At 42.5% G+C, this 27,759-nt stretch overlaps 1 pseudogene; it reads right to left on the reverse strand.

Annotated features, from left to right (window-relative positions):
• LOC133067914 (pregnancy-associated glycoprotein 1-like) overlaps nt 1-27,759 on the reverse strand; it is a 43,015-nt pseudogene that overhangs the window by 9,903 nt on the left and 5,353 nt on the right.

The raw sequence follows: 27,759 nt of genomic DNA on the forward strand, positions 1-27,759 counted from the left end.
TGCAGTATGTTGTGATCCACACAGTCAAAGGCTTTTGCATGGTCAAAACAGCAGAAGTAGGTGTTTTTCTAGAATTATCTTGTTTTTTCCATGATCCAAAGGATTTTGGCAATTTGATTTCTGGTTCCTCTGCCTTTTCTAAATCCAGATTGAACATATGGAATTTCACAGTTTATGTAGTATTAAAGACTTGCTTGGAGAAATTACTTTGGTAGCATGTGAGATGAGTGCAACTGTGTGGTAGCTGAGCATTCTTTGAAATCACCTTTCTTTGGGACTGGAATGAAAATGAACTTTCGAGTCCTGTGGCCACTGCTGAGTTTTCCAAATTAGTTGGCATATAGTGCGGCACTTTCACAGCATCATTTTTTAGGATCTGATATAGCTCTACTGCAATCCCATCATCTCAACTAGCTTTGCTGATAATGATGCTTCTGAAGGCCCATTTGAATTAGCATTTCAGGATGTCTAGCTCTAGGTGAGTGATTACACCATCATGGTTATCTGGGTCATTAATGTCTTTTTTGGACAGTTCTTCTATGTATTATTTCAGCCTCTTCTTAATATATTCTGCTTCTGTTAGGTCCATATCATTTCTCACTTTTATTGTGCCCATCTTTGCCGAAAATGTTCCCTCCCTTTATCTAATTTTCTTGAAGAGATCTCTGGTATTTACCATTCTAATATTTTCCTCTATTTCTTTGCCTTGATCACTTAGGAAGGCTTTTTTAAAATTTTTAATCTCTTCTTGCTATTCTTTGGAACTCTGCATTCAGATGGGTATGTCTTTGTTTTCTCCTTTACCTTTTCCTTCTCTTCTTTTCTAAGATTTTGTAAGGCCTCGTCAGACACCCATTTTGCCTTTTTGCATTTCTTTTTCCTGGGGATGGTCTTGATGTGGCATGTACAGATCAAAAAAATGAAGATCACGACATCCAGTTCCATCACTTCATGACAAAAACCTGGATAAACACTGAAAACAGTGACAGCCTTTATTTTCCTGGGCTCGAAAATCACTGAAGATAGTGACTGCAGCTGTGAAAAAAGAGATGCTTGCTCCTTGGAGAAAAGCTATGAAAAACCTGACAGCATACTAAAAAGCAGAGACATTACTTTACCAGCAAAGGTCTGTATAGTCAAAGCTATGGTTTTGCCAGAAGTCGTGATTGGATGTGAGAGTTGGACCATAAAGAAAGCTGAGCACCAAAGAATTGATGCTTTTGAACTGTGGTGTTGGAGAAGACTCTTGAGAGTCCCTTGGACCTCAAGGAGATCCAACCAGTCAATCCTAAATGAAATCTGTCCTGAATATGCTTTGGAAGGACCGTTGCTGAAGTTGAACTTCCAATACTTTGGCCAATTGATGAGAAGAACTGACTCATTAGAAAAGTCCCAGATGCTGGGAAAGTTTAAAGGCAGGAGGCAAAGGGAAAGATAGAAGACGAAATTGTTGGGTGGCATCACCGACTTGATGAACATGAGTTTGAGCAAGCTATGGGAGTTGGTGATGGACAGGGAAACCTGGCATGCTGCACCGCATGATATAGCAAAGAGTTGGACATGACTGACAGACTGAACTGAACTGATGTACAGAGGACATCAGGGAGCAGGCAGAAGTCTTTGGGGAAGGTAGAGGGATCAATTCCTGGCTGGCTGACAATGATGGGTCAGGAGGCCTTTTAAAGCTGGAGAAGCTGTAGGGAAGCAATTCCATGCCAGGTGAAGAGAATGGTAAGAGAAAGACAGGGCGGCAGTGCTGGGATTTCCCAGAGGACAAGAACCCTGTTTGATTAAACTTTATCAATGCTCAATATTGTTCAGTGATTGGAAACATGAGTTTTGTTTTGGAAGTGGTAGAGCAATAATCAATGGAAGGACTGATGTTGAAGATGAAGCTCCAACACTTAGGCCCCCTGATGTGAAGAGCCAACTCATTGGAAAAGACCCTGATCCTGGAAATTTTGTGGGCAGAAGGAGAGAGGTCAAAAGGATGAAATGGTGATTCAACATCACTCACTCAATGGACATGAGTTTGAGGAAACCACAAAACAGTGAAAGCCAGGGAAACCTTTTCTGTTTCCGTACATGTAATCACATAGAGTCAGACATGACTTAGCAACTGAACAATACCAATGAGAACAGAGGGTCCAGTCAATCCTGTGGCCCTGGTGGGAGTGGTGAAAGATTTAGGTGGAAGGGGAGGCTTCCCATCCTCTGGTGCAGGTCCTTAAATCCAAGACAAGGAGCACAAGGTTTTGAATGTGTAATTAAACATTGTTTTCTGAAAAAAACAAAACAAAACAAAAAAACTGTATTCTGCAGGAGTGAGAACTTTGGCTGAGTTTGTTCTATAGATTTTCTGAGGGATGTGGAAGGGATATGGATTGGGCTGAGCCTGCAAAAACCAGGTGACCAGCTGCTGGAGGGCGAGTCATGTGGTAAACATTCTGCACTAGGTGGAAAACGAATCCAGAAAAATTGTCCCTTATGGAGTGTAGATACCAATGTATCAGATTGTTTCAACAGATCACTTCAGTGCTGTTGTGGGGCAATCGAGAAATGCATGATGATTTGTTTGCTTTTGTCAATTCCTGTGGGTAGTTAGATGAGTCAGTGTCTGGTTACTTCACTGCATGTTTGGAATCATGCTTGGGAAAGAAAACTAGATGAGGTCCACACATATTTTGTTGTTAAACAGCAAGCATAGGAAGGTTTCTAAGACAACTGTAGGTAATTTAAACATGAGGGGCTAAATGGGGGCAGTTTCATTTAACAGGCTCAGATTGGACTGTACAGGTTGCCATAGTTGATGCTATGTCAAGTAGCTATAAGAGATACTTGTTGCTACTCTGGAGATTTGGGAAACTGACAAGAGACCAAGAGCCTTTTTGGCTTTCCTTTCAGTGTGATTTCAGGGGAGAAGTAGTTGACAAGGAAAGGCTGACTGGTAAGGCTGAGGAAGGGATTAATCTGAGAAAGTAATCATTAGCTCTTGTGGGAACCCAAAAAACTGAAGCATCGGCTCAGTCAAAGTTCTGTGTCATGGTTCAGAAATAGAGGTCATTTGGCTTGAATCTATATTTAGCCTTGGAGATGGCAGCCATAACCTCTAAACAGAAGATTTCCTTCTCCCCAGGTGGCAGAATAATTCATATTTGTTCTAGACTCAGAAACCCAGAGAGCTCTTTTAGGGCCACTTGTTCTTTGCAGGCACACATGCAATCTAGATGGTGGGATTATCATCATGCTGCCCATTCTCCAGATGAGAAAACTGAGGTTAAGGGACTTGATCAAGGTCACACAGCTAAGTATGTGAAAAGCCAAGCACAAACCCAGGGTAACAGTCCTCAAATTGTGTGTTTCTGCTCCACACCCACTGGGAGTGGTGGGTGGTGATCTGCAACCAATGCTTAGGCAGAAGCAAGCAATATTCAGGCTTAAATTGAATAAAGTAAGGAAAACCATTAGAAAATTCAACTATGACCAGAATCAAATCCCTTATGATTTTATAGGGGAGATGAAAAAAAGATTCAAGGGATTAGGTCTGGTAGCCTGAAGAACTATGGATGGAGGTTTGTAAAACTGTACGGGAGGTGGTCACCAAAACCATCCCCAAGAAAAACAAAAGTGAGTAGGCAAAGTGGTTGCCTGAGGAGGTCTTAAAAACAGCTGAGAAAATAAGAGAAGTGAACAGCAAAGGAGAAAGGGAAAGATACACCCAATGGAATGCAGACTTCCAGTGAATAGCATTCACTGGAATGAATAGCAAGGAGAGATAAGAAAAGTCCTCATAAGTGAACAGTGCAAGGATTACTGGAATACAACAGAATTGTAGAATATGGATCTCTTCAAGAAAATTGGAGATACCAGAGGATCACATCATGCAAACTTGGGCACAATAAAGGACAGAAAACTCAATGACCTCACAGAAGCAGATAGATTAAGAAGAGGTGGCAAGAATGCACAGAAGAACTACACAAATATGGTCATAATGACTGGGATAGGGAAGATGCTGGGGTCACTCACATAAAGTCAGGTATACTAGAGCACGAAGTCAAGTGGGTCTTAGGAAGCATCACTACAAGCAAAGCTAGGGAAGGTGATGGAATTCCAGCTGAGTTGTTTAAAAATCCTATAGAATGAGGCTGTAAAAGTGCTGCATTCAATATGTCAGCAAATTTGGAAAACTCCGCCATGTCCACAGTGCTGGAAAAGGTCAATTTTCATTTCAATCCAAAAGAAAGGCAATTTCAAAGAATGTTCAACCTATCATGCAATTGCGCTCATCTCACTTGCTAGCAAGGTAATGCTCAAAATCCTTCAAGCTAAGCTTCTACAGTACATGAACTGAGAACTTCCAGATGTACAAACTAGTTTGAGGAACCAGAGATCAAATTGCCAACATCCATTGGATCATAGAAAAAGCAAGGGAATCCCAGAAATACATTTTCATCTGCTTCATTGACCATGCTAAAGCCTTTCACTGTGTGGACCACAACAAACTGTGGAAAATTCTTAAAGAAATGGGAGTATTATGTCATCTTACCTTTCTCCTAAAAAAGTCTGTATGTAGGTCAAAAAGCAGCAATTAGAATCAGATATGGAACAACTGAAAGATTTAAAATTGGGAAAGGAGCATGACAAGGTGTAGATTGTCACTCTGGTTATTTAACTTATATGTAGGATGCATCATTCAATATGCTAGTCTAGATAATTCCCAAGCTGGAATCAATATTGCTGGGAGAAGTATCAACATCCACAGATATGAAGATGACACCACCCTAATAGCAGAAAGCAAAGAACTAAAGACCCTCTCGATGAGGAGAGGAGATGAAAATACTGGCTTAAAACTCAAGATTCAATAAACTATTGACAAAAAGATACTCACCATTCATGGCATCCAGTCCCACCACTTCATGGCATATCAATGAGGGAAAAGTGGAAAGGGTGGCAGATTTTATTTTCTTGGGCTCCAAAATCACTATGAACCTTGTTTGCAGCTACAAACTTAAAACACACTTGCTCCTTGGAAGGAAGAAATGCTATGAAAAACCTGGACGGTGTATTAAAAAGCACAGATTCACTTTGCTACAGAGGTCTGTAGTGTCAAAGCTATGGTTTTTCCAGTAATCGTGTACAGATGTGAGATCTGGACCATAAGACAGGGTGAATGCCAAAGAATTGAGCTTCTGAACTGTGGTGCTTGAGAAGATTCTTGAGAGTCCCTTATACAACAAGGGGATGAAACCAGTCAATCTGAAAGGAAATCAACCTCTGACCCCTGCTGTCTCAGCTGAGGCATCTATTGAGGGCCTCCAGGTGGAAAGAACGGATGCTTCCACAGCAAAAGTACCTAACCATGGCAGCTCCAAGCAAAGAGTTTGTAGCTCCAGAGGAGGAAGCTCAGAAAGGCTGAAGGCTCTGTGTACCCTGGGCCCCCTGAAACAAGCGTTGCATTCTCCCCTGCATCATTGAAGGCCAAGGAAGGGGCATTTTGGACCCTGGAGGAGGGGGATGGCTCAGGAATCCACTGGGACCACCACTTACCAAGTAGGACTGGAAAGGACAGAGCAGGCATATGTGGCAGAGAGCTGGTGACTGGGGTGTGATCACAAAAGGGAACCAGCTCTGCATGAAGTACCTCACCCAAACTCCCCTGGAGGAGAAGCCCAGTGATAAGTACCTCTGAGATGGGAAGAAGAGTGTCTATATCATTACCCCTTAGAATTCCTCTGAATGAGGAGCTGGTGGAGTTGGTGGGTCAACACAAGCACTTCCATGGCCTAGACCATCCCCCAGTCGCTATCCTTGGGTCTGCCTCTCCCAAGCTTCAGTCATGAAGTTCTGGAGGAAACTGAGAATCATGTGTGTCCTCTGGGTCAGGGCCAATGACTACGTAAAGCCATCTGCCAGGATGGCTGATCTGGGGCTCTACATGTGGTCTGAGGTGGGTCATTCAGGGAACACACTTGAAGTCTGATGTCTGCAATCTTTTTCCTTATTGGAGATTCCTTCAGGACATAAAACCCTAGAGCAGGTAGCTTGGACTCCCTTACTAGGTGTAGAAGCCTTAAGGAAGAAAGTTGTCAGGCTAAGACCCTCAAAGAAGAGTGAAGGTTAGAAAGAGAAATATGATGACCTATGATTTCTTGGGTCCAGTCACTGAGATCCTTATATTTGCTCTCAGTCTTTTGTCCTTGATTCCCAGAAACATTTCAATGAATCTCCCCATTCTTCCAAGCCGGTTGCAGTTGTCTCCCCTTTACTGTGATTCAGACTTTGTTCCAGATCCTTCCCGATCATTGTACAACTCCCAGGCACAAACATACGCACCCATTTGTTTCAACACCATTATGAGTGAAACCCTTTATTCTTTACTGAGAATAGGGTGTGCAGACCACCAGTTACAGTTCACCAGCATCTTGGGCAGGAGTGCCCTAAGTGTGAGTGAGTGTTTCTTAGGGGCGGCCGTACTGATTCCTGTGCCACTCCAAGCATGTACACTGCCTGTGCCGGGCCAATCCTGTCATTTCCTCTATCAAAGACTGAGAAATGCGGTCTCAGGAAGACGTCACCCAGGATCCACGTCTCTGTAGATGTACTCACTGTGTGCTCTTAAAAGGTGGTATAGCAGTGGCCTCTAGAATCCTGAGGGAGTCAGAGACACACACCAGGCACCTTGAGCCCTTACATGCGACTCCCACAAATATCCAGACCCAGCACACTTGGTTTTATTTCCCTCTTTTGGTAAGTATCAAAGGATTTTCCCTTTAGCAGGGGATATGTGAGAGCTCATCCAAAACCAAAAAGGGCCCATACATGCAGTTGCCATGAGGAAGAGTGTGGGGGAGGGGAGAACTGGGAGTTGGGGAAACAAGGAATGTTAAAAAAACTAAGTCCTAATGTAGAGCATAAGGAACTATATTCAATATCCAGTGATAAACCACATGCAAGAGAATAAGAAAAAGAATATATACTTTTTATGTGTATAACTGAGTCACTTTGTTGTGCAGCAGAACTTAAGGCAACACTGAAGATCAGCCACACTTCAATACAATTTTTAGAAAAGAACAAGAGTGTCCCCTGGTTCTCCTCACTCCCTGTCTCTTTCCTTCTGACTCCTGCTCCTTGTTTTCTCTGCAGAGAATGCCGGTTCTCCTCCTGCATCCCCACAATCCGTACTTTATTTTATTAAAAAAAAATTTATTTTGTATTGGAATATAGCTGATTAACAATATTCTGGGTTTCAGGTGGACAATAAAGTGACTCAACCGTATGAATCCGTGTATCCTGGTCCCAGAGATACCCCTCCCATCCAGGCTGTCATATAACTGAGCGGAGTTGCCTGTGCTACACAGTAACTCATTGTTGGTTATGCATCTTAAATATAGCAGTGCCCACAACACGTTCTTGAAGACTTAACTCAGGAGCTCTGGGAAACCTCCTTCAGCCCACACTCACCCATTCTGGCCACTCCAGGCTTGATTGGGTAACTTACTCTGGTTCCCCATTCCCACCGGTCAGTCCGTAGCCCTCATCACCCCTAGTAAGTCCCCAGTGCCCCAGTGCAGAGCACCTTGGGATGCCATTTGCATGGAATCCAGTGCAGTGTTGCCTAGAACCAAGCAACCCTCCATATGGCTCCATGAGTTTGTGGTTTTAGAATTCCTGAAATTCCCTCTGTTCCTCAAAGCCTTGTTTGAGCACATCAGCCTGCTCTGAACTCCCATAGGGAGCTGACATGAAGCATCCACCCTGTGCCGGGGCTGAGCAGTCACCATGCACTCTTTATTCACCTTAGCATCCAACCTCCTTAGAGAAGGGTCAGGTATCCCAACTTACAAAGGCGTCACTTGGCCAGAGCAAGGGGAAGATGGTAGCCGAGAACTAGGCTGACCATGTAATTTATCATCCAAACCAGGAAAACTGCGAGAAGGGGAGGGAGAGTGTTATTCCCTGTGTTGAGACAGCACACTGGGACTGTCCCCAGCCATTCTCCTTGTCACGTGGCCTATTTCAGGGACTGCTAGCGCTGACTTCCCGGGTTCATGCATCTGAAGTTTCATTTTGAACTGAAGCTCCTTGAACACTGAGGACCTTAGTGTTCCTCTCTCGTTGAGACTCCCACCATGCCAGCATGGTGTGGCGTCTCCGCACTTATTTCGGGATGATCAGTGTCCCAAACGGGCCTTTACTCTCAAATGGTTGGTGCTGTGGGAGGTTCTGGCCCAGCCACAGGGCTCAGCAGCATCTGCAATAGTGAGAGATGGCCTGCAGAGGGCGGCCTCCTCCCAGCAGCAGACCAAGGGTTATTTTGAGTCCCTATTTGAGAACCACCCCTCAGGGTCCTCCCCTCACCTCGAGGATGTAGGCTCGAGCTGGCACTGGGTAGTTGATGCCATTGATGGTTGAAGATAATACAGGGCAGGTTATTGACCGCAAAATATGAAACGTAGTGCTATTAGAGAGAGAGGGAGAGAGGTTGGCCCTGGGGATCATTGTTGTGTGTGGAGACTGGGAGTGATCCTGGGGCATGAGCCTCCACCTCGGAACCCCGTGGCGAGGCACTGATGAGCTCCTGGATGTTATTGATCAGTCTTCTTGAGCCAAGGGTCAGTGATGCCCCGGTGTCCACAAGAGCCTCGCAGGTTCCAGAACAAGCAGTTAACCTGTCTTTTCACGGAGATGCTGAGAGACAGTGGAACAAAGCAGGCATCGAGGTCACTCTGAGTCTCCCCAGAGCTGCCCCCTTCCCGACTGTCTCCTAAACAGCCCTTTGTCTCTTACCCTGAATCTTTTCCCTTTCTCTCGACACGGCATCTTCCTTGACATCCCTGAATGCAGTACTTGAGTACACCAGGATCTTTGGTACCTTGACACAAGCTGGTTTTCCTTCCTAGAAGAGTCCCCTCCCCTTTGAAGAGCAAATTTTTTCTTATCTTCCAGATTCCAGCTTAACTGATATGGTTTCAGGGAAGTCTTTCCCCCGGTATTTATCAGTCTCCCTTCTTGACACTCTCTGTAGACCCTTCTTCACGTCTAGCATGTACCAAAGTCACAATTCATTATGAGTGTGTGTCACTTCTGTGCATCTGCCTTCTTAGATGTGAGGGCGAGTTTTAGTCTCATTGCCTCTCTAAAGTGCCTGGCACACAGTGGATGCACAACGCTTCTCTGTTTAGTGAGTGAATGAAGACTGTGAAAATAATGAATGAGAAACATCCAGAGAGCTGTGCAAATAACCAGTCAACCACAGGGTGAAGATGGAGATTCGCAGGGTCAGGAGATTCTCATAGTGGTGGGAATGAAGGGCTCCTCTGTGAGAGGGTGTCTCCCAGCACTGCTGCTGCAACCAGCTCGGACCTTGAGACCCTGGCCAGGAAATACATGACTAGCACATAGAAACTCCAAAAGACAGGTCAGCTTTTGTCTGAGTGTATCACACAGAATGCTATCAGTTGTTGCCTCTTGTCCTCAGGTCACTTCTGGATCCCACCTTTCTGATTTTCTGTTATAGCTCCTGCCCCAGTATCTGCCCATGTACGTGGGGTGTCTTTTTATTAGTTGCTTTCATGTCTTAAGACTGCAGCCAATCTCTCTCCACTGCTGAGCAGCTTCTCTAGAAGGAGACCTGTTTTCCCCATTTGCTCAGGACTTACCCTGTTTTTAAACTTGCATTTATCTGTACTGAGAACTTGCTTGGTCCCAGGTAACCCTGGACAGTTGGTCATCTTATAACGCTGTCCAGGCTGGTGAAATCCTCCCTGACCCTGTTCACCACACTGCAGAGTCCTCTGACTGTGCTCCCCGCCTCACAGGGCAGTGGGTGCAACGCTCTCCCAGCTGCACAGACCTCTCTGGACCCTGTGAGGATCCTGGTCAGAGCGCTGGTCAGGAGGACTGGGGTGATTATGAACGCATGGGTTGTTTGTGTATCTATGTGCTTGTGTGTTTGTTTGTATGTGTGTTTGTATGTTTGTGTGTGTTTCTGTGTGTCTCTGACTAGTATGCATGTTTATACGTGTCTCCGTGTATGTTTATATGTGTCTGCTTATGTGTTTCCATGTGGCTGTGTGTCTCTCTGTGTCGTTGTGGGTGGTATATATGTCTGTGTTACTATGTGTCTGAGAATCCATTTGTGTGTGTCTGCCTGTGTCCATGTACAGTAGTGGGAGCATCCCTTGGGTTGACCCTCAGAGGGAGAGGCTTACTGGTCCATGTGTACACGCCAGTCACCCACTTGTGTCAATGGTATCCAGTTGAGCTCTCCCTTGTAGTAGTGTTGGTCCACCCCACCAAACATCACCACACTGCCTTTTGCCCTGCATGTGTAGAGAGAATAGAGGAGGGGATCTTTGGAGGACAGTAGCAACAGCACTGTCTGAGAGCTTTGCTTCTCCACCCATCAAGGCCCTAATAAGTTCCCCATCTACAGATGCAGAAATCGAGTCTAGGAGCGATTGAGAACCAGACTGAGGTTGGTTACTGGCTAATGAGTGGTACAGAGGAGGTTACAAGCTGAGTCACCTGGTTGGGCTCCACCCACTATGTCTTCTGAAGATGCCCTGGACCTCCTGTGACCTGAGTCCTCAGACACCCTCAGAGGACAGCTGCTGAAGTATTTTGGCTCTCTCCTTCTCCAGGTTGTCATTTTTCAAGAAAATCAAGGCCTGGGAGTGCTAAGAATGTGGGTTCAGGTCACCCAGACTAGGCTCCGCTGGCCTGTGACCTCTACTGTCCAAAGGGCCCCACACTCAGAAGGGAACCCACCTCTGCTCTCCCTGTTTTGAAATGCCTAATATTTAGTGAGCAAGGGGGTCCCACACTTTTGTTTTGTGCCTCACGCTTTCATTTTTCACTGGCTCCTGCAAATTGGGTAGCTAGTCCTGAGCTTGCTATGAAATGCTAATGAGGAAGGAAAGCTACCCACCATCCTTTTCCTTCCTTCCTTATCAAATTCATAGGCAAATCCTATTGCCTTTTCCTCCAACTTGTTTCCTGTTGCCTCCCATTAGTCTTCCTCCTCACTCAGTCCCCTAGACCAAGCTACTGGTCTTGAGCCCAGGAGCATGGTTGTGTTCCAATAAAACATTATTTATAAAAGCCAGTGGTGAAGCTATGTATGGCCCTAGGCCTATAGTTATCCTGGGTTAGATTATCTCTCAGAATACTTCTTTATCAAGTGTTCTATAATTTTCGTGCAACTGAAAACATCCTACAGCTAATTTAGAAAAGGCATTGTCCATATCAAACTTACTTACTCAAGTGGAAGGCAAAATCCGGCTAAGAAATGGCACCTTGATTCTTCAGGTTGTCAAAGATGGGGATATCTCCAAAGATGGGTAGCTCAGGGTAGTTCAAGCCCAAGATGCCATCAAAGGTACACCCTCACACCTGTATTCTGCCACACGTAGACCGATCGGCTGGTCAGTACTTACAAGGTCCCCAATCTGTGGGAGAGAAGAGTATTCCCACTTACAGATATGTGAAGTGGGGCTAGGACTGGAATGGGGTGCACTGTCATTAGATCCTCAGAGAAGAATTGAGGTTGGGCTGTGTCTTTGGTGGACTTCAGATGGTTAGACCAAGCTGGGAGGGGAATTAGGGTTCCATTTGTGAGAGGCTGTGAATTTTATAACATCTGGCCCTCTGAAAAACACCAACTGAGTGAGTCAAATTGGCCTCGTGGCTTCCGTACAGGTTGGGCAACCGAGTCAGGCCAGGTCCCATCAGTGCCCCCTTCTGGACAAAATGAGCCGAGAACAAGGTAGCCTTCTCTTTGGCATCACTGTGGCCTAATGACAGGAATGGACTGCATTCTCTGTAAGGCACTGTGGATTCTGCATCTGTCCAGGAAGACAGAAGCTGAAAACACAATCTTGCTTGCAGGGATCTATGAAATTACTGCCTGGGAAATTCACTTTTGGGGGTATGTCTGTATTACTTTGGGTACGAGAGAGAAAGAGAGAGAGAGGAACTACTGAAGTGTGTTGAGGAGGCAGGCCATAGGTTTTATTAGACTCTCAACGGTGCTCTAAAGTGAGAACTCATCTATCAGGGCCCCTGACTTATCTGGCCTCCAGTTTACCAGTCTGGATACCTAAAGCCCTTGACTGCCCCGAGGGTCCCTAGATCAGTTTTATCCTGTCCCCAAACACCCCACAGCAACTGCAGTCCTGAAAAGCCAGTCTAGCTCCATTGTTCACCATATGTGTGACCTCAGCAAGGCCTTTGCTGTCTGCACCTGTTTCCTCATATGTCTCATAAGCTAATCAGACCACCTGCTATGTGGGGTTGTTGCAGGATTAAAACAATTATTACCTGAAAGTGCCTGGAACAGTCTAAGAATATAAAAGTGGGTGTTTTTTTCCGCTCTTCTCGCTCCTAACAAAATGAACCTTGAACTGCTCATGGGCAGAGAAGCTGCAAGTCCACACCTCAAGCCACTCTCTGAGTTACTTAATCTGTTTACTTGTGTGTCACCACAGGCACTGCCTCCCCAGGGATAGATTCCTGTGGGTAAGGTGGCCAATATCTATGGGAGTTAGGCTAGGAAGGGTCCTGCCAGATGGTCCTGCATCTGTTTTGCAAGCCATGGTCACTCCACAGGCAGTCCTGACACAGCTTCTGTTTACACATTACCCGAATGGTGTCATAAGCAAGAAATCCCTTCATGCTCCCAGATCCATATGCAATGCTGAATGTCTTTTGGGTAGGCCGGAAGGTGGAAGACTTGTAATGTCTGAACCTAACTTGTGTAGCTGCAGTCAAGAAATGAGTGTCATCAGGGCCAAGAGTGCAAAACAGGGTGGCAGGGCAAATGAAAGATGGTCCAAGTACGGGGTGTCTGTACTCACAACAAGTTGGGCTGGTGCAAAAGAGGGAGGGTACCCACAAGTCAGATGAGCCTGTGTCAAAGATAACCTGGAATTCCTAAGGGGGTGTTCCAATGGTGACGTTACCCACATAGAGCATCTACAGGGAAAAGGAGGGAGTGGGTTAGTGCAGAACATCTAACTGCATAGACATCTAAGAAGATTTAGAACCTTGCCTACTTGAAGAAAAAAAAAATGCTAAAAACATCATAAAAATGGATACTAAGGGCCATATTCAACATTCATGGTTTCATGTCATCTTCCTAGCCATTTCATGAGATATGCATTGCTGTCTTCGTTGGAGAGGAGATTGCTAGGAGGATAAGTTTTCAGATGGCAAAGTGAAGACTTCAGGGACAGCCCAGGGACATACAACTGGCCTTAGCTAGTGGGTCAAATGGCAGAGATAAGGGGTACCTATGATGCCAGTCTGCATCAAAGATTTAGGGCAGTGTAGTACTTCAATTACATGGTTTCAGCATTGGAAAAAATGTCATATGCATCCACAAGATATTTTATATCATCCAACAAATGTACAAGGAAGTACTGTGTGTTGGGTTCTGGGTTAAAGGCTTCAAAGTCAAAGCTGATCAAGACAAATGTAGTCTTTATCTTAAGAGAGCCAGCAGTCTAGTTCTCACAAACTCATGGCCCCTGGAGGCAAGATAAATTATAGTAGGACTAGGTGGCCATGCCGGACCCTGGGCAGCACAGACCTGATCAATGGGAGCAGCCTTTCCTCCACTTCAACCATGCTGGAAGGCAGGCCAGTTGTCCATGTTTTCAATAGAATCAGAAGTTTGGATATTTATGTACAATCTACTGATTTTAATATTAGCAGCTAATTTTTTTTTTCCCCAAAAAAACAGTTGGAATGCAATCTCCACAATGATGTGCGGAAATCAGCCTTCAGTCTCTGCACTTTTTTATTTCTGGCCTAGACTTGGGAGTGCAGTGGAGACAGAGAGGAATTTAACTCAAGTTAGTTGATTTACAAAGCGACTGAATGCATGTAAACATGTTTGTTTCCTTTCTGTTTATAACGAAAGATCATCCGGGATATAGAAGCCAATGAATTTCACTGCTGAAGATAAATGGATATATTTCTGATACAATTTCCCCATAGGATCTATGCCTTGAAAAATTTTGTCTACCAAAGCAAACATACAAAAAATAATTTTGAAATGTCTTCCCAATAAAAGAAGACAGAACAACTGTGGCAGCCAAAATAAACACAGTTGTGTTTAATGACTCATCCAGGACTCCCAGGGCCTATTTCTGCATGGGATCTATCCAGGCCTGTCCCTTGAATATAATAGGAGCCTCTCGTATTGCCAGGTGTATGTAGGTGGGACACTGTGACTTAATGCTCATTTTTGCATATTGTTTAAATGCAGTTTTGGCGGTTGAATCCCAAAAGGGGAGTATGACATCACTGACAAATGACACACGTATATGCCCTTTGAACTATGGTGTTGGAGAAGACTCTTGAGAGTCCCTTGGACTTAAAGGAGATCAAACCAGTTCATCCTAATGGAAATCAGTCCTGAATATTCACTGGAAGAACGGATGCTGAGGCTGAAGCTCCAATTATTGCCCACCTGATGGGAAGAACTAACTTAATGGAAAAGACCCTGATGTTAGGAAAGATTGAAGGCAGGAGAAGAAGACAGAAGATGAGATCATTGGATGGCATCACCAACTTGATGGACATGAACTTGAGCAAGGCCTGGGAGTTGGTGATGGATAGGGAAGCCTGGCATGCTGCAGTCCAAGTCGTTGCAAACAGAAGGACACGACTGAGTGACTGAATTGAACTGTACAAATACAGAACAAGACTGATAAATCTCATTGCATCAAGTTGGTGACTAGCTGCCCATAACAACACATTACTTAAGTGGCTTTAGAATTCAGAATTATGACTACATTCAGAGTGGAATATCTTCTAAGGAAAAACAAAAATACTGCCCATCCAAAACAAAACCAAAGAAAACAAAAAGAAAAATAGGAAAGAAATCTGAAACTATATTCAACAACTTATTGTTCCTCATATTGCTTCTGTTATTGTGACAGAGTCATATATATGTTAACAGGCAAAAACAGAACAATAATTAAAACTAATGTTCTGAAGTAAGCCTTTCAGTGACTAGAAAATGAGGCTCACGCATAACATAAAGAAGTTTAATTAAAACCCTGCTGTCTTAAATCTTGAACTGAAAGAATAAGTTTCTACCAACTAATTACATTCCTTTTTATTTTATTTTTAAAGGAAAATGTGTACTTCCTACTCTGACCATTGTAAAGCCTACAAGCAATGACAACTTGATAACACTGACTATTCTGAGGTCTACCATGTAGCTTCTAAATACATTTTCCATCAGACGATCCATGGATTCTTAAAGAGAAGGCTGATTTCAGGACTTGGTAAAGAAATACACAAAATAATCTTGGGAATCGTGATGGACAAGAAAGCTGAGGGACTTCAAAGACCAGTGGGGACTGGACAGAAAGTTTAGGAATCCAAATGAAAAGGCCAACCATCTATCAGTTTGTTGGCCAGAATGATGTTTCCGCTTCTCAAACAACTGTTTATGTTTGTCAAAGCTTTCCTGCCAAGAAGTAATGCCTTCTGATTTCATGGCTGCAGTCATCATCCACAGTGGTTTTAGAGGCTAAGATGATGAAATCTGTCCTGCTTTGACCTTTTCTCCTTCTATTTGCCATGAAGGATGGGGCTGGATCCCATGAGTTTTTTAATATTTAATTTTAAGCTGGCCAAATGTGTCCAAATGTTAATAGGCAACATCTAATTTGTCACTGTGATAGACTGCTAGGGCACCAACTCACCATTCTGAGCACTGAGAAAGGAAAATAATCATCAATATTTATGCTATTTTTGTTTCTATTAAGCATATGTTATATACCTACAAACAGTTCCAGGAAAACAAGCTGGACTGTCCTTTCTGGGGGTGATGAGAGAGTGATGGGGGCAGCTATAATACAGATGAAGCCTCACTGACTTGCAGCTCACCTCCTGCTGTGGAAGTCTGGTTCCTAATAGAGCAAAGACTGATATTGGTCCTGGCCCACTGTGCTGGTATTGTGGACTCCTGCTCTAAAACCAATAGTGGGACATTCTGTAAGAAAAACCACCCTGCTTCCTCCCAGTTTCTGAACAAATAAATGGCATTAAAATTGGGAGAGGAAGATATTTTTTCTTAAAGGAGAACAACCAAGTGCAACATATGATTACATTCTTTCAATAAACTGTGAAAACCGCTTTTTGTGAATCAAGGAAATTTGTACATGGACTGGATATTAGATGGTAATTTTATTGGGGACAGAAGAGCATTTTTTTCACATCTTATCATTTTACCCCAAATACTCATTATGTACATTTTGTGAAATGTTCATCTCATCCCTAAAATACTTCAGGAAAAATAAATAAAGAGGACAAAAGAGAATTAAATGAGGGTCTGTCTTGATTTAAACACAGATATGCATACCTGCTATGGATTTAATTGTGCCCACCCTTGACTGCCATTGTGATGGAATTAGGAATTAGGGTCTTTGGAGGTATACAAGTTGACATGGGGTTTTGATAGTGGTCCCTCATGATGAGATTTGACTCTCCCTCTTTTTCTTTCTTATTCTCCCTCTTCCTCCTTCCCTTCCCCCTCCACAAGTGAGAACATAGCAAGGAGAGAAAGACCTGATACAAATCAAGAATGTCTTCACTGGGAACTCAATTGTCCACCACCTGGATGTTGCATAGTCTCCAGTATATGGCAACCTCTGGGACTGAGAAATTAGTTTTGTAGTTATTGATGCTGGATTATGAAATATAGGGACATGACACTCTTTGTTCTTATATTTGTTATGTTTGAAATCATTTTGGAGTAAGAAGTTTATAGAATGAAATTTCTCTCTTAGTGATACCATGAGGGGCCCAAGTTAGCAGATTCAGGCAGGTCTCTGAAGAGTGAGTGCTTGGATAACCACTGCTCTTTACTATAACTCTTCTCTTGTCATCTGAAAACCATCCCCCCTCACCTGACAACCTTACTTCCAACCCTATCTGCATCTCCACTCTCTTGCTAAGCTACTGAGTCATCTAGCTGTAGGTATTGATGATTCAGGAGAGGGTCTGGAAGCAGAAGGAATGTGGACATTTTTATAAAGAATGAACTGGGCAGACCCCTCCTTGGTTTTCCCTTCTTTAGTGCCATATTCAGGTGAGGGTTTGGGCCTGGGTAGGGTGTGAGCCACAGGTGGGACCTTGTAGATATCTGCAAGTGAAGGGAGGAGGAATTCAGAAGCCAGTAACCAGGAGGTGGGCAGCTTGCACAGGACCCAGGAGGGAAGGAAGAAGCATTGGGAAAAAAATAGTGCCTACCAGAGGGCCAGACCTACATGAGTTCTCTGGTTAAACTTGGAGGTCATGTCATTTCTGCTGAAATTCCTACCCAAGATGTGGAGGGGCTAGAGCTGTACTCACTACTATTGAGTCATGGGAAAAGGGAGAGCATCCCCCACGGGCCCTTTGATTCCAGTATAACTATGGGCATCATCCCAAGCCAGAGAGCAAATGGCAGGTCATTCAAAAAATGACCTACTTTAAACACTATTTAAAATACTACAAAATTTGTCTAAGAGTTCTGGCGTATCTTGTTCCCAGAGTTTTTTAGAAGAGAGGATTCATCAGCCTAATTGGGTTTCCGCTGAAGAATCTACAAGCTTTGCCATCGGTAACTTCTGACTTATAACTGCCTCATCTCAACCCACAGAACCCAAGTGATGGTAAGTTCCAGTGGGCAAGGCCTATAAGGTCTTCGTTGTCACAGCAGCTGTATGCCACTTGTTCCATCACCCCCAGTCCTGAGCCCAGGACCTACGAACATCACCAGAGAGTTACAGACCCCTGCCCACCAGAGGAGGCCTCAGCATCCTCAGCAACATGCCCCCTCTGAGCCATTTTTCCAATGATTGGCACTGAGCTTCAGTCTGGAACAAGTGTTCTGGAGGAAGTCCAGTCTCCCTCATCCAGGAGATGGGAAACTGGACCCTGGGGTGTATGACTCAGCTTAAGGCTGCAGGTAAGTTAGTGAAGACTTGGGATGCAGGAACTCTGGTTCCCAGGCTAGGAGACTTCCAGGAAGGGCAAGGTGAGCGAAAGCTCAATTGCATTCTCTGCTGGGGAGCTCTCAGAAATCTACAAGTACCAGTGTGAAAGTTCCTTTCCTGTTGCCCCTCAAGGCTGGCTCCGATTTTATCAGCAGACAGGCCTCCATGTAGCAGCAGGAAAGAAATAGTCAGGGCTGTTCTTCTGGGTTCCAGGCACAGTGGGGGAGCTCCAGTTGCAATGGCCCCAGGAAGCAGTCATTCAGGTGGTGACTGACTCACTCCCAACTCAGAATCCAAAGAGCTCCCTCTCTTCATTCATACAACACAGATCTTTGGTGACAGGATAACATGGAACTGCATTCACAGTGAGAAGCATTCTCTTCTCAGCCTCTGGCAACTTAGATAAGTGTCTTATATTTCCTCAGGGAATCCCTCAGTGAGCGAGTTTGGGCTCTCAGACTAGCCTAAATGAAGGGGATATGTTCCCTCTTTGATGTTCTAAAGAGACCATGGAACTTCAAAGGCCTTGAGAGGGTTATAATCACATTTATGTATTTCAGGGACTTTGCTTTATGAATCTGGTTGGAGCAAAAGGACAGAAACAGAGAACAAGGCTGGACATCTCTGGGTCCCAGCTGATTGTGAGTTGAGTTCCAGCCACCAGGCTTCAGAGTCAGGGGATTATGTCATTCACAGGCCACATTTGAAGGAGGAATAGAGGAAAGAGTTTTTGGGCAGAGAGCAGTGTGGTCAAAGGGACATGGGAATCACATGGCACAAGATGAAACAAGAGTAATTACTTGTTTCTCTGCTCTATCAGTCTCTTGGAGTTTCTACTCCTGAGAAGAACTACATGGAGATAATCAGAGGCAGTAGTGGTACCCCTGGCACCTGATGCTCCTGGTGATAACCAGTTTGTGTACACGCCCCTGAGTCCAGAGCCGATTCAGCCTTGTGATAGCCCCAGGTTCTCCCTTCTTGGGAAGGCTGTAATGCCTCATTGCTGGTAACTCACAACTGAAGTATGGGATGAGGTCATGGTGGTTGACCTGTATGCCAAGGTCCAAACATGGAAGGCAGGTTGGCTCTGGAAGGGTAACCATATATTAAGCTTGATTACTTTGGGTCTTAGCAGTGGCTATTTCCCACATCTAGAATATTTTTCTCCCAGCATTTTGCATGACCGGGTCTGTCTCAAAGTTTGGCATCATCTCAAATGAGTCTCTCTCAGGCTTGCTTTCCCTGGCCACTGCACTCTCACAAGCACAGACCTTCATCCAAAAAGTGTCTATAGACACTTCCCTTTGTCAAAACAATAATTCTAATTGCCAAAGTGGAAAGGTAGAAGAGGATAAATTGAGAGCTTGAGATTAATATCAATAAAACTTTATTCAATATATAATAATAATAATAAAAAAAGATCTACTGTACAGCACAGAAATTCTGCTCAATAGTCTGTAATGTCCTGTATGGGAAAAGAACCTAAGAAAGAACAGGTACATGTGTATGTATAAGGGAATTAATTTCCCATACAACTAATACTCATACAATACTGTACATTAACTATAGTTTTATATAAATTAAAAGCTGAATTTTTAAAAATGCTTATGTCTAGAGACCCATGAAATTTTCTAGACTTGCAGGATACCAGATATGATGCTGGAGATGGCAGAGTGAGTGTAGAAATCTAGACATTATCTGAGGTTGCATTTTCCTGAGCTGTGGTGTCCCTTTGCTTCTAGTGTCACCTTTCATTTGTCTTTGGAGGATCTAATACAAAGGCTCGGAGATAGCAGCTGGCTGTTAGTTGAAGGATGAGAGGCAGATGCTAGTGGGAGAGTGAAATCCCAGGTCCCTAGCCTTGAAACCTGTATGCAGGTCAAGAAGCAACAGTTAGAACTGGACATGGAACAACAGACTGGTTCCCAATAGGAAAAGGAGTATATCAAGGCTGTATATTGTCACCCTGCTTATTTAACTTATATGCAGAGTACATCATGAGAAACGCTGGGCTGGAAGAAGCACAAGCTGGATTCAAGATCACCGGGAGAAATATCAATAACCTCAGATATGCACATGACACAACCCTTATGGCAGAAAGTGAAGATGAACTAAAAAACCTCTTGATGAAAGTGAAAGATGAGAGTGAAAAAGTTGGCTTAAAGCTTACCATTCAGAAAACTAAGATCATAGCATCTGGTCCCATCATCTCATGGCACATAGATGGGGAGACAGTGGAAACACTGTCAAACTTTAATTTTTTGGGCTCCAAAATCACTGCAGATGTTGATTGCAGCCATGAAATTAAGAGATGCATACTCCTTGGAAGGAAATTTATGACCAACTTGGATAGCATATTAAAAAGCAGAGACATTACTTTGCCAACAAAAGTCCGTCTGGTCAAGGCTATGGTTTTTCCAGTGGTCATGGATGGAAGTGAGTTGAACTATGAAAAAAGCTGAGCACTGAAACATGGATGCTTTTGAACTGTGGTGTTTGAGAAAACTCTTGAGAGTCCCTTGGACTGCAAGGAGATCCAACCAGTCCATCCTAAAGGAGATCAGTCCTGGATGTTCACTGGAAGGACTGATGCTGAAGCTGAAACTCCAGTACTTTGGCCACCTCATGTGAAGAGTTATCTCGTTGGAAAAGACACTGATGCCGGGACGGATTGGGGGCAGGAGAAGAAGGGGATGACCGAGAATGAGATGGTTGGATGGCATCACCGACTTGATGGGCACGGGTTTGAGTAAACTCCGGGAGTTGGTGATGGACAGGGAGGCCTGGCGTGCTGCGATTCATGGGGTCACAAAGAGTCGGACACGACTGAGCGACTGAACTGAATGACTGACTGACAGACTGAGCCTTGGGTTGGGGCACAACTTATGTCTCAACTTCCCTGTGAAATCAGGCTGTAGCTTCCCTCTCCATGACTTGCCTGAAATCAGACCCAGACTGGTTTCATCCTTTTTCATGTCCTGCTTCCCCTGAGACTTCACTGATTTCTCTGGGAGAATACTTTTTTTTAAAAATATAAATTAATTTATTTTAATTGGAGGCTAATTACTTTACAATATTGTAGTGGTTTTGCCATGCATTGACATGAATCTGCCACAGGTGTGCATTTGTTCCTCATCCTTAACCCCCCTCCCACCTCCTTCCCCATCCCATCCTTCTGGGTCATTCCAGTATACCATCCCCAAGCACCCTATCACATTCATCAAACCTGGACTGGCGATCCATTTCACATATGATAATATACATGTTTCAATGCCATTCTCCAAAATCATCCCACACTCGCCCTCTCCTACAGAATCCAAAAGACTGTTCTATACATCTGTTCTCTTTTGCTGTCACATATAGGGTTATCATTACCATCTTTCTCAATTCTATATATACGCATTAGTATACTGTACTGGTGTATTTCATTCTGGGTTACTTCACTCTGTAAAATAGGCTGCAATTTCATCCACCTCATTAGAACTGATTCAAATGTATTCTTTTTAATGGCTGAGTAATATTCCATTGTGTATATGTACCACAGCTTTCTTATCCATTCGTCTGCTGATGGACATCTACATTGCTTCCATGTCCTGGCTATTATAAACAGTGGTGCAATGAACTTTGGATACATGTGTCTCTTTCAATTCTGGTTTCTTCGGTGTGTATGCCCAGCAGTAGGATTGCTGGGTCATATGGCAGTTCTAGTTCCAGTTTTTAAAGTACTCCCAACACTGTTCTCCAGAGTGGCTATACTAGTTTGCATTCTTGTCAACAGTGTAAGAGGGTTCCCTTTTCTCCACACCCTACCCAGCATTTATTGTTTGTAGGCTTTTGGATAGCAGCCATTCTGACTGGCGTGAAATGGTACCTCATTGTGGTTTTGATTTGCAATTCTCTGATAATGAGCAATGTTGAGCATATTTTCATGTGTTTGTTAGCCATCTGTATGTCTTCTTTGGAGAAATGTCTGTTTAGTTCTGTGACCCATTTTTTGATTGGGCCGTTTATTTTTGTGGAATTAAGCTGCAGGTGTTGCTTGTATATTTTTGAGATTAATTCTTTGTCCATTGCTTCATTTGCTATTATTTTCTCCCAATCTGAAGGATGTATTTTCACCTTGTGTATAGTTTCCTTTGTTTTGCAAAAGCTTTTAAGTTTAATTATGTCCCATTTGTTTATTTTTGCATTTATTTCCAATACTCTGGGAGGTGGGTCATAGAGGATCCTGCAGTGATTTGTCAGAGAGTGTTTTGCCTATGTACTCCTCTAGGAGGTTTATAGTTTTTGGTCTTACATTTAGATCTTTAATCCATTTTGAGTTTATTTTTGTGTATGGTGTTAGAAAGAGTTATGGTTTCATTCTTTTACAAGTGGTTGACCAGTTTTCCCAGCAACACTTGTTAAAGAGATTGTCTTTTCTCCATTGTATATTCTTGCCTCTTTTGTTGAAGATAAGGTGTCGATAGCTGTGTGGATTTATCTCTGGGCTTTCTATTTTGTTTCACTGAGCTACGTTTATGTCTTTGTGCCACTACCATACTGTCTTAATGACTCTAGCTTTGCAGTAGAGCCTCAAGTCAGGCCCGTTGATTCCTCCAGTTACATTTTATTTCTCAAGTTTGCTTTGGCTATTCGAGTTTTTTTTTTTTTTTTTTTTTTTTTTTTTTTGTATTTCCATAGAGATTGTGAAATTATTTGTTCTAGTTCTGTGAAAAATACCATTGGTAGCTTGATAGGGATTGGTTTGAAAATCTATACATTGCTTTGATCGTATACTCATCTTCACTATATTGATTCTTCCAATCCATGAACATGGTATATTTCTCCATCTATTTATGTCCTCTTTGATTTCTTTTATCAGTGTTTTATAGTTTTCTATATATAGATCTTTTGTTTTTAGGTAGATTTATTCCTAAGTATTTTATTCTTTTCATTGCAATGGTGAATGGGATTGTTTCCTTAATTTCTCTTTTTGTTTTCTCATTGTTGGTGTATAGGAATGCAAGTGATTTCTGTGTGTTAATTTTATACCCTGCAACTTTACTGTATTCATTGATTAGTTCTAGTAATTTTCTGGTGAGTTTTTAGGGTTTTCTATGTAGAGGATCATGTCATCTGCAAACAGTGAGTTTTATTTCTTCTTTTCTAATCTGGATTCCTTTTATTTCTTTTTCTGCTCTGATTGCTGTTGCTGAAACTTCCAAAACTATGTTCAATAGTAGTGATTAGAGTGGGAACCCTGATCTTGTTCCTGACTTTTGGGGAAATGTTTTCAATTTTTCACCACTGAGGATAAGGTTTTCTGTGGGTTTGTCAAATATAACTTTTATTATATTGATGTATGTTCCTTCTATTCCTGCTTTCTGTTGTTGTTTTTTTTAAATCATAAATGGATGTTAAATTTTGTCAAAGGCTTTCTCTGCATCTATTGAAATAATCATATGGTTTCTATCTTTCAATTTGTTAATCTGGTGTATTACATTGATTGATTTGTGGATATTGAAGAATCCTTGCATCCCTGGGATAAAGCCCATTTGGTCATGGTGTATGATCTTTTTAATATGTTGTTGGATTCCTGGATTCCTTTTGCTAGAATTTTGTTAAGGATTTTTGCATCTGTGTTCATCAGTGATATTGGCTGTAGTTTTCTTTTCTTTTCCTTTTTTTTTTTTTTTTTTTTTGTGGCATCTTTGTCTGGTTTTGGTATTAGAGGGATGGTGGCCTCATAGAATGAGTTGGGCAGTTTGTTTCCCTCTGCAATTTTCTGGAAGAGTTTGAGTAGGATAGGTGTTAGCTCTTTTCTACATTTTTGGTAGAATTCAGCTGTGAAGCTGTCTGGCCATGGACTTTTGTTTCCTGGAAGATTTCTGATCACAGTTTCAATTTCTGTACTTGTGATGGGTTGGTTAAGTTTTTCTATTTCTTCCTGATACAGTTTTGGAAATTTTATTTTTCTAAGAATTTGTCCATTTCTTTCAAGTTGTCCATTTTATTGGCATATATTTGCTGATAGTAGTCTCTTATGATCCTTTGTATTTCTGTGTTGTCTGTTGTGATTCTCATTTTCATTTCTAATTTTGTTGAGTTGATTCTTCTCCGTTTCTTTTTTGATGAGTCTGGCTAATGGTTTGTCAATTTTATTTATCTTCTCAAAGAATCAGCTTTTGACTTTGTTGATTTTTGCTATGGTCTCCTTTGTTTCATTTGCATTTATTTATGCCCTAATTTTTAAGTGTTCTTTCCTTCTACTAACCCTGGGATTCTTCATTTCTTCCTTTTCTACTTGCTTTAGGTGTAGAGTTAGGTTACTTATTTGGCTCCTTTCTTGTTTCTTGGGTTAAGCCTGCACTGCTATGAACCTTCCCCTTAGCACTGCTTTTACAGTGTCCCATAGGTCTGTGGTTGTTGTGTTTTCATTTTTATTCATTTCTATGTATATTTCAATCCCTTTTTTATTTCTTCTGTGCTTTGTTTGTTATTCAGCAGCGTATTGTTCAGCTTCCATATGTTGGAATTTTTAAAAGTTTTTCTTTTGTAATTGATATCTAATCTTACTGCATTGTGGTCAGAAAAGCAGCTTGGAATGATTTCAATTAATTTGAATTTACCAAGGCTAGATTTATGGCCCAGAATGTGATATATCTCGGAGAAGGTTCCATGTGCACTTGTGAAAAAGGCGAAATTCATTGTTTTGGGGTGAAATGTCCTATAGATATCAGTTAGGACTCACTGGTCTATTGCATCATTTAAAGTTTGTGTCTCCTTATTAATTCTCTGTTGATATATCCATAGGTATGAGTGGGATGTTACGGGCTCCCACAATTATTGTGTTATTGTTCATTTCCCCATATTTTAAAAACAATTTTGGCTTCACTAGGTCTTTATTGCTGCTCAGAATTTCTCTATTTTCAGGAAACAAGGGCTACTCTGTAATTGCAGTGCACTGGATTTTCAATCCCATGCTCCTCCTGATGCAGATCACAAGCTCTAGGGCACTCAGGCTCAGTAGTTGTGGTCCGCTGGTTTAGTTGACCTGGGGCATTTACAATCTTTCCAAACCAGGTCTCAAACGCATATCTTAAGCACTGGATCAAAAAGGAAAACACTTTGGAAGGAATTTGAAATACATCACTTTTACAGGAAACTTGCAACCATGGCCTATTTTTAAGGAGACCTACAGAGGATTCTCTGCTACCTCCAGCAACCTCCTGAGACAAGGACTGATTCAGGTTCCCCTCCCAAGTTTCCCTACAGCATCTTGAAGCTGTCCTGCCATATGGCTTTGCTCTTGCTTGAGTGTCTGAAACCCACACTAGACAACAGCTTCCAGAGGGCAGGGCTGTCACTTGACTCACTTGTAAATATAGGTCAGTAGATCTTTTCTCATTATACCAGACTCTAATGTCAAAACAAGGCTAACACAAAGATCACTTATACTATTATGAGTGCTATGTTACAGGTTTAACTACTGTAATCAAACCTTAAGTAACATTGTCTTAAATACAATACAATTTCAAATATCTTTCATCTAATGTTAGTGCAACTCTCTCCACAGAGATGGGGACCCAGTTCTTTCTTGTCACATCTTCCACCTGTGCTACTTATCTCTGGTCTAATATATCTACTCCATCTCCTGTCATTGCACCTGCATTCCACCTAATGGGACAGAAAATAACCCTTCCATATGGAAGAGACATATCACCTCTACTCAAATTCCACTGGCCAAAGTATCTTCCATGGTCATGGCAAACCTGGGGGTGGTGGGTCCACAGAAGGGCAGGGGAATGTGATCCTACTACAGAACATTCATGATGAGTCACAAGGGCCACCATCCTTCATTCTTGTCCCTGTAATTCACTCTTCTTCGTTTCTCTCCACACAGCTCTCAGCCTGTCTTGGCCTGCAGATATGGATATGGATGAGGTTATAAGAGAGGACATGCCCAAGGGTGTACAAATATGGAGAAAAAAAGAAAGGAAAGAAGATAAGAAAGTATAAAAATGCAAAATCTATAGGAAAGCATGCTTCTAATAATAATTTTGTATTTATATGATTTAGGTATACCTGGGGTTTATGAATCAATTTATAAAATAAAAAATAAGAGAAATGTAAGTATAAATATATTCACTAAACACAACAAAATAATAAGGCAGTATTATATTAAACACATAGTATTATTGGGATTAAGTTTGAATGCATGTTGCAAAAAATTAAAATAACCATAACTTTAGCAAGACAAACTTGATTTTTCTTTCCCACTGAAACAAAGCTGGAGGTGGGCCAGTCAGAGGTTGTGTATAATCCATCTCCAACGTTACATGATTGTCCAATTCAACTGCAAGAGTACCAGCCATCACAACTAAAATCCAGGCAGCAGTTAGGAAGAAGGTAGGGAAGGGAAGAGACTCATCTCTCAGGTAAATCAGCTCCTTGAAAGCAGTCTTCCAAGATATCCTTCTTAAAGGTCTGTTTGCATCTCAAAATCACTGGTCATGACTAAGAGCATGGGAGGGCAGGAAATATAGTCCTGTCTCTTCTGGGCTCATAGCTGTATAAAAACTATTTACAGTTTTCAAAGAGAATAGATCATTTTGTAGGTATCCAGAAGTGCCTGCCTTAAAGAAAAGACTTTTTCTGAATAAATGTGGCTGAACTGCTGGACACAGTGTGGGAGCCAGGAGGGAGGAGCAGCAATGAGAAACAGCTAGATGGATCTGAATTGTGCTCTGGAATAAGGAGGCAGACTGGTCAGTAGAGATCTTATAAGGACTGATGTGAGGATTAGACATACCACCTGACCCAATTTGTTATGAAAACTGCTTTTCCAACTCAGGACCCAAATCTCTCTCAATTCTTCAGCTTCAAAATACCTTGTCTTTGTTACCTCACATTCTGATCTACTTGTCTCACCTTCCTTATTTCTGTTCACATCTCTTCTCCATCCAGTCATCAGCATTACAAGATCCAGTACTGAGGAGTTAGCAACACTTTCTAGACGTGTGTAGAAAGACAATGAGCTTTTCTACTTTAATATTAGTTTCTGATGATCAAGGAGTTTTGAAAGGACATTGATAGCTAGAATTATGGAGATCTTACATTTCCTCCTAAATCCCAGACAAGAATGTGACTTCCTTGGACCTGGAGGGGATGCGTTCACTTTGTATCCACAGGTCTTAGCAGTGAAGTAAGTCCCCAGTATATGAAAAGGTTACATTTCAAAAGGGCATTCAAAATCCCAATTTCTTCATAAGCCCAGCAAAGATACTTAGGTAGCCAAGTAAGACAATTTCTTATATATTAGTTTAATATAGTGGTTTAATAGCTTTATGATACTTTTCACACAAATAATACATAAAAAAGAATCACAAACTATAAAACAAACATTTTTAATCTTGCAGTACCTGGATAGGGCATGGAATCCCACTCCAGTATTCTTGTCTGGAGATTCCCTATGGCAAGAGGAGCCTGGCAGACTACAGTCTGTATGTTGCCAAACTTGGACACAGCTGAGCCACTAAGCACACCTTTAAAAGTAGAGTAGTAGTACCATCTACTTCACCACTGCATTTATGCTTCCATCAGACAGCGTAGGCTTGAAATAAAAACACCATTGTCCTCCATGCACTTCTGTACAATAAAGTACACAAAGCACACCCACTTCTCTGAGATGTGCCCACGGCAATGTGTGTCAGATCTGTGAACTAACTAATGTGATTGTACATGCAAATGCACTTTTACATGTTTGAAAGTTTTCAAC

Source organism: Dama dama, chromosome 2 (assembly GCF_033118175.1).
Source record: "Dama dama isolate Ldn47 chromosome 2, ASM3311817v1, whole genome shotgun sequence".
NCBI lineage: Eukaryota > Metazoa > Chordata > Mammalia > Artiodactyla > Cervidae > Dama > Dama dama.